The sequence below is a fragment of the Bubalus bubalis genome, chromosome 2 (assembly GCF_019923935.1).
Source record: "Bubalus bubalis isolate 160015118507 breed Murrah chromosome 2, NDDB_SH_1, whole genome shotgun sequence".
In the NCBI taxonomy this organism is placed as follows: Eukaryota; Metazoa; Chordata; class Mammalia; order Artiodactyla; family Bovidae; genus Bubalus; species Bubalus bubalis.
Window position 1 is genome coordinate 128,305,624 of NC_059158.1, and position 12,585 is coordinate 128,318,208.

Sequence of the window (12,585 nt, forward strand, 5' to 3'; positions counted from 1 at the left end):
CTTTACATTTTTCGAATTCCAAATATCTTCCTGCCTACCTTTCTCACTTATGTAACTTCTGAACTTTGAAATGTGCAGCCAGATATATTTTTCTCATCCATGAGGACCTTTATGGCTCCACTCTTTATAAGGGAACATAGTTATAGCAGGACACCATAGAGAAACTGTCTAAGTGAAGAGTATCAGAACCCTTCCAAACAATAATACAGCTCTCTTCCATAAATACAGGCAGGTGTGTCCAAGGAGACACACTGTCATAAAGGCTATTAGTGTCTGTATTCCTTGAACTTCACCACTTCACTACAAGAACAAGACCTTAAGAGCAGAGCTGAGATGGGACTTCCTGTTCAAATTATTTCTGGGGCAATGATCTGGAGATAGTTTGTGCTGGAAGATGGCAGATGGTGGAGGAAGCTAGCAAGATATGTCATCTCAACTTAAGTCTAGGGATACCAAGGGGAAGTTCTAGATCACAGATTGCACCCTGAATATCAGTTGCCTTGAGGCATTGGGAACCACATTTAGAACCTTGTACTCATCCATAATTGGGGTACACTAGGATGGGAAGCAGTAGCAGACAGAAGAAGGAACAGACAGTTCTATTTTTCAGTGAGCACATAGCTGGAGATTGACTCCATCTGCTGAAGGGGATCAGAATGGAGGCCTAAGGACATCCCCAGCAGGACCACTTCTGACCTCAATAACTACACCTTCTCTTCTCTGCCTTCTCGACTTTCTATGTCTTAAACATGGCCATGCCCTCCAGGAACCTTCAATCAATATTTGACCTCAATGTCCTCTGGGTTTGTTGGCATAAGCCAAAGTGCATCCTACACAGTGGGATTGAGCTCACACACAGGGCTGGCTGGCTCGTGGATGCACCATGAATTAACTTCCCTTTCTTCCCTGCCTCATCTCCGTTGCCCTCACCTGGCTTCCTAGGGTCAAGTTCCCAAGTGAACTGCTTACACTCAACTCCATGTCTCCTAGTTGACTTCTGAGGAAGCCAAACTAAATAACTCACATAGAGTGCAAGTGTTCCCCGGCCTCCACCAGGTATTGCTCCTAGGGATTCCTTAATTATTATAACAGGGTCTCATTTGGATCCAAATTCTCCCTTTTACATGAATCTCCTCTTATGATTTTCCTTTTTTTCCTCCCTGCAAATTGGCCTCAACATGGTCAAAAGGCAAATGAAAATATGCTGAACATCTCTAATTATTGGAGAATTGCAAATCAAAACTACGAGTTATCACCTCACACCTGTCAGAATGGCTGTCATCAAAAAAAAAAAAAAAGAAAGAAAAGAAAAGAAAAAAGAAATCTACGAACAATAAATGCTGGAGAGGATGTGGAAAAAAGGAAATCCTCCTACACTCTTTGTGGGAGTGTAAATTGGTACAGCCACTATGGAAAACAGTATGGAGATTCCTTGAAAAACTAAAAATAGAACTACCATATGACCCAGCATTCCTGCTCCTGAGCATAAACCTGGAGAAAACCATATTTTGAAAAGATGCATGCACCCTAATGTTTATTGCAATGCTGTTTGCAATAGCCAAGACAAGGAAACAATCTAAGTGTTTAATAACAGATGGATGGATAAAGAAAAAGAGGTACAACAATGGAATACTATTCAGCCATAAAAAGAATGAAATAATGTCAATAGTAGCAACATGGGTGGACCTAGAGCTTATCATACTAAGTTCAGTAAGTCAGACAGAAACAGACAAATGTCATAAGATATCACTTATATGTGGAAGCCAATTAAAATGATACAGATGAATTTATTTACAAAATAGAAACAGACTCACGGACCTGTGAGAAATCAAAATTATGATTATCAAAGGGGAAACATGGAAATGATAAATTAGCAGTTTGAGATTAACACATACATACTACTCTATATGGGACTTCCCAGGTGGCTCCATGTTAAAAAAAAAACCTGCCTGCCAATGCAGAAACTGTGAGTTCGATCTCTGGGTCAGGAATATTCCCTGGAGAAAGGAATGGTAACCCACTCCAGTGCTCTTGCCTGGGAAATCTCATGGACAGAGGAGGCTGGCAAGGTAGAGTCCATGGAGTCACAAGAGTCGTACAGGACTTAGTGACTAAACCACCACCACCCACTACTATACATAAAATATATAATCAAAAAGGACTTATTATATAGCACAGGGAACTCTACTCAATATTCTGTAATAACATATAAGGGAAAATAATCTGAAAAAAATGGAAATTTATATATATATATGTATGTATTCAGTTCAATTCATTTCAGTCACTCATTCATGTCTGACTCTTTGTGAGCCCATGTACTGAAGTATGCCAGGCCTCCCTGTCCATCACCAACTCCCGGAGTTTACTCAAACTCATGTCCATCGAGTTTATGATGCAATCCAACCATCTCATCCTCTGTCGTTCCCTTCTCCTCCCACCTTCAATCTTTCCCAGAATCAGGGTCTTTTCCAGTGAGTCAGTTCTTCGCATCAGGTGGCCAAAGTATTCAAGTTTCAGCTTCAGCATCAGTTCTTCCAATGAATATTCAGGACTGATTTCCTTTAGGATGGACTGGTTGGATCTCCTTGCAGTCCAAGGGACTCTCAAGAGTTGTCTCCAACACCACAGTTCAAAAGCATCAATTCTTCAATGTTCAGCTTTCTTTATAGTTCAACTCTCACATCCATACATGACTACTGGAAAAAATATAGCTTTTACTAGACAGACCTTTGTTGGCAAAGTAATGTCTCTGCTTTTTAATATGCTGTCTAGGTTGGTCATACCTTTTCTTCCAAGGAGCAAGTGTCTTTTAATTTCATGTCTGCAGTCATCATCTGCAGTGATTTTGGAGTCCAAAAAATAAAGTCTGTCACTGTTTCCACCGTTTCCCATCTATTTGCCACGAAGTGATGGGACCAGATGCCATAATCTTAGTTTTATGAATTTTGAGTTTTAAGCCATCTTTTTCACTCTACTCTTTCACTTTCATCAAGAGGCTCTTTAGTTCTTTTTCACTTTCTGCCATAAGGTTGGTGTCATCTGCATATCTGAGGTTATTGATATTTCTCCCAGCAATCTTGATTCCAGCTTGTGCTTCATCCAGCCCAGCATTTCTCATGATGTACTCTGCATATAAGGTAAATAAGCAGGGTGACAATGTATAGCCTTGATGTACTCCGTTCCCTATTTGTAACCAGTCTGTTATTCCACGTCCAGTTCTAACTGATGCTTCCTGTCCTGCATGCAGATTTCTCAAAAGGCAAGTCAGGTGGTCTGGTGTTCCCATCTTGAAGAAGTTTCCACAGTTTGCTGGGATCCACACAGTCGAAAGCTTTGAGTAGTCAACAAAGCAGAAGTAGATGTTTTTCTGGAACTCTCTTTTTTGATGATCCAATGGATGTTGGCAGTTTAATCTCTGGTTCCTCTGCCTTTTCAAACCTTGCCTACCTCAATGAAATCATAACCATACCGTGTAGGGCCACCCAAGATGGACAGGTCATTGTGGAGTGTTCTGACAAAACGTGGTCCGCTGGAAAAGGGAATGGTAAACCACTTCAGCATTCCTGCCTTGAGAACCCCATGAACAGTATGAAAAGGCAAAAAGATAGGACACTGAAAGATGAACTCCCCAGGTCGGTAGGTGCCCAATATGCTACTGGAGATCAGTGGAGAAAAAACTCCAGAAAGACTGAAGAGATGGAGCCAAAGCAAAAACAACACCCAGTTATGGATATGACTGATGATGGAAGTAAAATCTGATTCTGTAAAGAGCAATATCGCATAGGAACCTGGAATGTTAGGTCCATGAATCAAGGCAAATTAGAAGTGGTCAAACAGGAGATGGCAAGAGTGAACATAGACGTTTTAGGAATCAGTGAACTAAATTGCACTGGAATGGGTGAATTTATCTCCAGTGACCATTATATCTACTACTGTGGGCAAGAATCCCTTAGAAGAAATGGAATAGCCATCATAGTCAACAAAAGAGTCCAAAACGCAGTATTTGGATGCAATCCCAAAAAAGACAGAATGATCTCTGTTTGTTTCCAAGGCAAACCATTCAGTATCACAGCAATCCAAGTCTATGCCTTGACCAGTAATGCTGAAGAAGCTGAAGTTGAACGGTTCTATGAAGACCTACAAGACCTTTTAAAACTAACACCCATAAAAGATGTCTTTTTCATTATAGGGGACTTGAATGCAAAAGCAGGATGTCAAGAAACACCAGGAGTAAAAGGCAAATTTGGCCTTGGAGTACTGAATGAAGCAGGGCAAAGGCTAATAGAGTTTTGCAAGAGAATGCACTGGTCGTATAAATATGACTTACTTTGCTGTACACCTGAAACTAACACAACACTGTAAACCACCTATTTGTTGTTCTTGTTTTAGTTGCTGAGTCATCTGACTCTTTTGTCACCCCATGGACTATAGCCCAACAGGCTCCTCTCTCCATGAGATTTCCCAAGCAAGAATACTGGAGTGGATTGCCATTTCCTTCTCCAGGGGATCTTTACCACCCAGAGATTGAATCTATGTCTCCTGCATTGGCAAATGGATTCTTTACCACTGAGCCACGAGGGAAGCAAACCAACTATACTTTAATATCAAATAAAAATTCAAGAAATAGGGCAACTCCAGATCTTCCTACTAGTGTTTACATGTTTTGAAGCCCACAGGGTGTTTGACTGAGTTCTTTCTTACTTTTCCCCCAAAAGGCTCCCGAGTCCCTAAATAAATGTGTGAATAGAAGTGTTGGAGCCCTGGCCAGAGCCACCCAGCAACACCTAGATCCTACCACACATGTCCATGGGCAAAATGATAATGCCCAGTTACCAGCCAGCATGAAATTGCCCAGTTTCAGCCAATAGCCTTCCAGCGTCAGAAGTCCTTTCCCAGCCATATGTCCTGTTCTACATATAAGATCATCACGTGTTGTGTCTAGGTATGAAGGTTATGAGCATGTTTGTGAATCTTGATTTTACTCTTACCCACACTGTATAAAGTGTACTATTTATAGGAGAGTCCCAGCAGAGACCTGTGTATAACATTTTGTGCTCATTTCCAATGTTTGGCATCAATCCAGTCTCATTTCCCTTTCTGAGTTAGAAGTGGAAATCAGTGTAGAAATGGAGGTCGTTCTGCCTTCTCTACCAGTTTTTCTGTTACGTGAATGGAGCCTAGCTTAGCATATAAAGTTAGGTATAAGTACCATGGTTTGCAAGTTTGAACAGGGAACTGGATCTCTTCTCTTACTTAAACCTTGCTTAGAATTCTCCCTAAAAATAGCTACTTGTTTACTTAAAATATTGATCCCTGTTGAAACCTCAGGCAGGGTTGAGAAATCTGCAAAAATTGATTGGAGATTAGTGTCTCCATATAGTCTGGGTAAGCTAGGTTACCCTTTAAACCTGGCTTATTCCCTGGTAAATGAAAGTTAAAATACTATTGCTGATGGCTATAAGAATCAAGTGAGACACTGAAAAAGAGGTGAAGTGTAAATTATGTTTCTAGAGACAATTGCTATTATAAACAAGGAAGAAGGTAAGCATGCTCTGTCTATGTTGCTGAGAGGCCATGCAGCTGAGTGGTTAAGAACTTGGCTCTGAGTCCCAGTTTTATGAGTTTGAATTCCCTGTTCTGCCACTGACCAATTGTGTGACCTTGGAAAAGCTGACCAACAATTCTGGCCTCAGTTTTTCCTTCTGTTAAGTGGGGATAGTGATACTAGTATCAATCATGCAGAGCTCCTGGGGTGGTAAGTGAGGTCAGGTTATCAAGTGCTTGCAGCTGTATTGTGCACTGAGAAAGGACTATCCTACAGTCAACTAATATTGTGAGTGAGTGAACACTCAAGGGCATATAGAAAGGGTATGGTGATCAGAAGCAAAAGGATTGACTGGTAGTGAAAAAAAAAAATTGTCCAGGCAAGAACAGAGATGGGTATTTTTGAATTCACAAATTTTGAGATTTCCTTTTTAATTTTGTCTGACTTTAAGTTACCATCTGTTTTTAGGGGTGAGGGATTGGGGATCAAATTGGAGGAGTGTCCATCTTTAGGTCCAGAGGCAATTTCATGTTGCTTTTTTGTTTGTGCTGCTGCTGCTGCTGCTAAGTCACTTCAGTCGTGTCCGACTCTGTGCTACCCCATAGACGGCAGCCCATAGGCTCCACCATCTCTGGGATTCTCCAGGCAAGAACACTGGAGTGGGTTGCCATTTCCTTCTCCAATGCATGAAAGTGAAAAGTGAAAGTGAAGTCACTCAGTCGTGTCCGACTCTTCGCGACCCCATGGACTGCAGCCTACCAGGCTCCTCTGTCCATGGGATTTTCCAGGCAAGGGTACTGGAGTGGGGTGCCATTGCCTTCTCCATTTTTGTTTGTAATCATCAAGAATAACATGTTGGGTTTAAACTAACTTGGATCATGAAACAAATGAAGAATTCTACTCTTCTCAGTAAAATAGTAGAACTGAAACTTCAGAAGCGCTTTCATCCAGTGTCTCCCAAACCACTCAGCATGTCACGAATACCTTTCTCAAGATACAGATTTAAGGGTTAGCCCCTGCATCAGTTATCAAGGAGTGAGCCAAAGAATTTGTCATCTTCACAAGCACTCCAGGTGCTTTCTGATGATGGAGCACAGTTGAGACTCTCATCCAATCTAACCTCAGGACCTGAGCTGGATCTTGAACCAGGTCTCTTGGATTTCATTTCCATCTTCTCCCCTAAAGTGAAATTACATAGCATGTAGAGTATGATGCTTGGGGTATGCTAAGAATAAACTAAGTGATAATCTTCAAATTATTCAGGATCCCATGTTCTAGATTCTATAAAAATCTAAGGTGAAGTTATTTTTCCCTTAAAACTATACTTTTCCTTTGAAATTTCATCAAATTCCTTTCAATTCAAAATGTAGGATTTGTGGGAATTGTAACTACTGATTATTGATACAGCAGCCACAATTACAGAGAGCCCTGCCTACATTAACACCTGCAACATGCCAAGTGCAGGTTTCTCTGTGTATGTTACACCTCAACCTTAAGAACAATTAAGAAATAGAAAGCTAGTGTGGGTACAGTGTGTCTTAAGAGTAACTACAAATAGTATCTTCAGGCTACTCTCATCATTGTGAAAACACATTTATTGTTTGGTGGAAGGAGCAAAATTTTTGCCATAGTAACCACAGAAACCCTGAGTGTCTTGCCTGTTAGCTGTAATGCTGGGAGAATCTTCAAAAGCAGGGGAAAGGCTTTGGCAATTATCACCCAGAGAGTGACCCTTCATTTTAAGAGCTTAGGCTGAAGCTCCTGGGTTTGGAAACTACCTAACTTGATGTGTTAATGAATACTAACATCAATTATTCCAATTTGGTTAATTTGGGGAGGATTAATAAACAATGGTGGAGAAGGCAATGGCAACGCTCTCCAGTACTCTCGACTGGAAAATCCCATGGATGGAGGAGCCTGGTGGGCTGCAGTCCATGGGGTCGCGAAGAGTCGGACACAACTGAGCGACGTCACTTTCACTTTTCACTTTCATGCATTGGAGAAGGAAATGGCAACCCACTCCAGTGTTCTTGCCTGGAGAATCCCAGAGATGGGGGAGCCTGGTGGGCTGCCGTCTATGGGGTCACACAGAGTTGGACATGACTGAAGCGACTTAGCAGCAGCAGCAGCAGCAATAAGCTATGGTTTTCTACTGTGGGCAAAAGGAAGCTGTGATTTTCTTTAGATAAATTTTAAGGAATATTTTCATCATTACCTAGTCCCCCTTTTGTTTTATTTGGATTTGGTTTGGGTCAATCTTTTGTGATTGTATTCTTTGAGAGATAGTGGGGAAAATGACTTATTTTCTTTCTGCTATCACTGACATAAATTATTATCATATATAACTATAATAAGTATACTTAGAATAAAGGAAGGAAAACACTAAAGTGAACAAGGAAGTCTAATTGTGGACACAAGGGTAAAGGGAAATAGGTAAGATTTGAGAATTTTTGTATCAAAAATTGTGATGGTCACACAGAGTCCTATATTATACCACTGGTTCTCAAGTCACTACATATATTCTTCATGCAATAAGCCATGTACAAATGAGTCTTGGTTTGTAAAAGAAAGACATACTGAAATAAAAATTAGGTTATATGCAAAAATCATAAAAGAATAAAATTACTCATATTTTCATCTCTCAGAAGAAATCACCATACACATTTCTTTTTTAGCAAGCTTTAATATTGTTGAGGTGATACAACTTACAAAACCTTGCTTTTTACACTCAAGAGACAGGTCTCATGAAATGGGCAGCAGGGAAAATTGAGTTGAAATAAAGAGTAGTTTCAGAATAATTGTAGATTTCTTGGAAAAATAGTATCTCCTCCTAATTGGGCCTCCCTGTTTTGAGAAGTTGAGAGAGGATAAATTCGATTGGGAATCGTGGACATATTGGTTACTGCAATGTTGATTGATTAAAAATATACTTCTAGAACTGGCAGCTCAGAATTTCTGCTTGAATGTCTCCTCCCTGTGTTTTCCTCCTTTATTGATTTTTGGGCTGTTAGAACGTTTTTCTGTTATATAATTGTCTCAAATAGCAGTGCTAGAGTCATGAGTCCCAGGTGTTCTACAACTGCTGGATCTCAGTTTCCTCAACTATAACGTAGGCATTGTTCTATTTACTCCACAGGATATTCTCTATGCATTAAGGTAGGTTAAACTGCAGTGTCAAATAAATTTCAACATGCAATAGCTTAAACAAAATAAGTCTTTAGTTCTCGTTAATAACGTAGCTAACATGTGATGGTGCAGGAATCTAACATCTTTCCATGCTGAGATCCTGACATCTTCTATGTCCTTGTTCGCTGCCTCCATCAGTGGTGAAAGGAGAAAGCAAGTAGGGAAGAGACCTGATAGCCTGCAGGTGGCATATCTTCTTTCCACTCACATTTTTATTGGGGAGAACTTGTCCATAAGGGTATAACTTGAATAGTATTGGGAGCTGAAAAGTGCAGTTAATCCATACACCCTCCATAGTCCTATTACTACAACAGGAGGAGAGAATGGATATTAGTGAATATTAGTAATATTCATCACTGTATTCACAACTTGCAAAACACAGAATAAAAGACATTCCAGAGTGAGAACTGAGCATACTTCCTTTCTTTCTTTCCCTGCATTTGAATCTACTCAGGGGAGTGAAAAAAAAAATATTATCAAACAAATGGTTAAAAGTACTGTTGATGAAATTTGGCCAGATTGACTCTCAGAGAATGACTTGGATGAAGTAAAAAGAAATAGCTTTATTGAAGGCCCATGTTTACTGAAGAAGTCCAGGCAACTAAGTGCTTAAAAGACCCGAATACCCCAAAGGATTTCAGAGACAGGTTTTTAAAGACAAGGTGAGAGAGGGGGGTCCTATGTGGGTGATCAGCTCATGGATATTCTGATTGGTTGGTGGTGAGGTAAAAGTGAGTCAGCATCATCAAATTTCTGGTTCTAACTGGTCTGGGGTCTACATGCTTATGAACAGCATATCATGAATTTCTTCCACCTGGTGGGGATTTAAATATCTGCAAAATAGCTCAAAGAATGTGACTCAGACTATCTATAGTGCTTGAGGAGGAGCTAAAGGTCCTTGACTTTGTTTAATGGCTAAAGTGTTATTATTTTGCCTCACTTCCTATTTTCCTTTCTTTCTGTGTTTTCTCATTTCTCGAATTAAATTTATTTGTCTGTAAGGTTTGTCTGCAGACAAATGGCAGGCAGAGGACATGGGGTTGGGGGGGTCTATTCTGAGAAGGCCTTATCGGGTCCTGCTCAGTTAGAGTCATTGTTGTTTAGTGACTAAGTCACGTCCAACTCTTTGTGACCCCATAGACTGTAGCACGCCAGGCTTCCCTGTTCTCCACTATCTCCTAGAGTTTGATCAAATTCATGTCCATTGAGTCTGTGATGTTATCTAACCATCTCATCCTCTATTGACCCCTTCTGCTTTTGCCTTCAATCTTTCCCAGCATCAGTGTCAGTTCTTCACATCAGGTGGCCAAAGTATTGGAGCTTCAGCTTCAGCAAGAGTCTTTTCAATGAATATTAAGGCTTGATTTCCTTTAGCATTGACTGGTTATATCTCCTTACTATCCAAGGTACTCTCAAGGGTCTTCTCCAGCACTACAGTTCAAAAGCATCAGTTCTTTCATCATAGTACTAGCTAATTATTGGGAGAAAATCGATTGATAACTGGTAGAATATGCCTTATGGCCAAAGTAAGGCCCACTTCATGTTCTATGCCCGCTTTGTTCACAAGCCTGTTCCCAGGTAGTGTCAAGCTCTCTCTGCAATGAGCAGCTAGATGGGGCTCAGAAAGTTCTCAGTACCAAGAATGGGTCCAACTGACTCCTCCTGAGATGCCAAGAATGTAGTCTGGGACATGACTAAAATGATTTTCAGTGACATAGGTTGAAATCAAAAGGGATTTATTGGTTAACCCTTCTAAATTAAAAAATCCAATGAGTCAGCCAATCCAATACCCTAAGCAAGGTTATTAATAAAAGGTTCTTATTTCTTTTTTTTTTAGTTGAAGTATAGTTGATTAACAATATCATGTTAGTTTCAAATGTACAGCACAGTGAATCAGTTATATATCCATATATATCTATTTTTTCAAAATGTTTTCTATTATAGGTTATCACAGAACATTGAGTATAGTTCCCTGTGCTATATATTAATAATAGATCTTTGTTCTCATAGTACGTATCTGTTAATCCCAAACTCCTAATTTATGCATCCCCCCTTTTCCCTTAACAACCATAAATTTTTTTCTATGTTGGCAGGTCTATTTTTGTTTTATATACTGCATTCATTTGTAACATTTTTTTAGATTCTACATATAAAAAATATCATATGATATTTGTTTTTGTCTGGCTTACATCACTTAATATGATAATCTCTAGGTCCATTCATGTTGCTGCAAATGGCATTATTCCATTTTTCTCTATGGCTGAGTAATACTCCATTCTATATACTTACCACATCTTCCTTATTCACTATCAGTTGGTGGACACTTATGTTGCTTACATATCTTGGTTATTGTAAATAATGCTACCGTGAACATTGGGGTGCATCCATAGCATAGACATTCTACAATAGGTCCCACTCAGGATTCAGATGCCCTGTAGACTCTTGGGTCAGTAAGAATGAATACATACTTCTTTGTTCCTATGTAAAATGAAAAGAGAAAATTTAGGCCACAAGTCTTCCAAAGAAGGAAGAGATTATATGGATCTTCTGCAGAGTTCCAGTGTGTCACATGATAAAATTCCAGGGCCCAAAGGCTTAGGTTTATATGCTAGAAAGTTCCTGTGTGTCAAACATATGGACTCACAGGGAGACCCATGGCTGGGACCTTCTCTTTCATGTCTCTCTGAGATGTTGCATGTGCTGTTTACTTGGCCCTTTTTGGTCTCTCCAACTTTGTCTCACCTTGTTTGCTGGGAAAATGACCATGCTTGCTTCAGCTTGCAGCTCCACTATCACTGTCTGTTGGTCTTTCTGATCACCTTCCGAGGCATTCTGTAATCTGTGCTTCTATTGAACCTTGTGTTTACTTCACTGAAGCTTTTCTTTCACATCACTTTACATATTTTTGTTTGTGTGTCCCTCTCTCTCATTACCCAGAACACTCCTGATGCTCAGTGAGGATCTGTTGAATGAGTGATCACTAACTTTTCAAAGACATAGTTAATGATCATGAATCTTTGCATCCACAGAAAAATGTCTGGCCCAAGGCAGATTCACAGCATGTATTTGGAGAGAGCTAAGGATCAGGGAAAAGAAAGAGAAGAATGAAAGAAGAAAGCAAAGAAGGAACCAGAAAAGACCAGTCAGACAGAGGATATAAGTCATGTTAAAGGTTAAGGTTTTAAAAAAATAGAAAGTATAACAAAAAAATCCCATTAGGAATCCAAAAGAAGAAAACTATAATAATAGACAAAAAAAGGGAAAAATCATAGAAGAAACAGCATTTTAATTGAATCTTAAACCACAAAAGGGAATTTAATGGAAGGGGACAATGAAAATTGGGTCCAGAATGTTTTGTGCATCACTGTTTACAATAGCCAAGATATAGAAGCAGCCTAAATATCCATTGACAGATTAATGGATAAAGAAGATGTGGTTTATGCATACAAGGGAATACTACTCAGCCATAAAAAAGAATGAAATAATGTCATTTGCCATTTGGATGGACCTAGAGATTATCATAGGGCTTCCCTGGTAGCTCACCTGGTAAAGAATCCACCTGCAATTAAGGTGACCCCAGTTCGATTCCTGGGCCAGGAAGATCCCCTAGAGAAGTAATGGACTGCCCACTCCAGTATTCATGGTCTTCCCTGGTGTTTCAGATGGTAAAGAATCCCCTGCAATGTGGGAGACCTGGGTTCAATCCCTGGGTTGGGAAGATCCCCTGGAGGAGGGCATGGCAACCCACTCCAGTATTCTTGCCTGGAAAATCCCATGGATAGAGGAGCTTGGCGGGCTATAGTCTATAAGGTCACAAAGAGTTGGACATTACTGAGTGACTAAGCACAGCACAG

General features: G+C 40.0%; 1 protein-coding gene across 2 annotated transcripts in view; it reads left to right on the forward strand.

The window, feature by feature from the left end:
• Window positions 1-12,585, forward strand: part of CNTNAP5 (contactin associated protein family member 5) — a 1,053,040-nt gene that overhangs the window by 244,353 nt on the left and 796,102 nt on the right. The window lies entirely within an intron of this gene.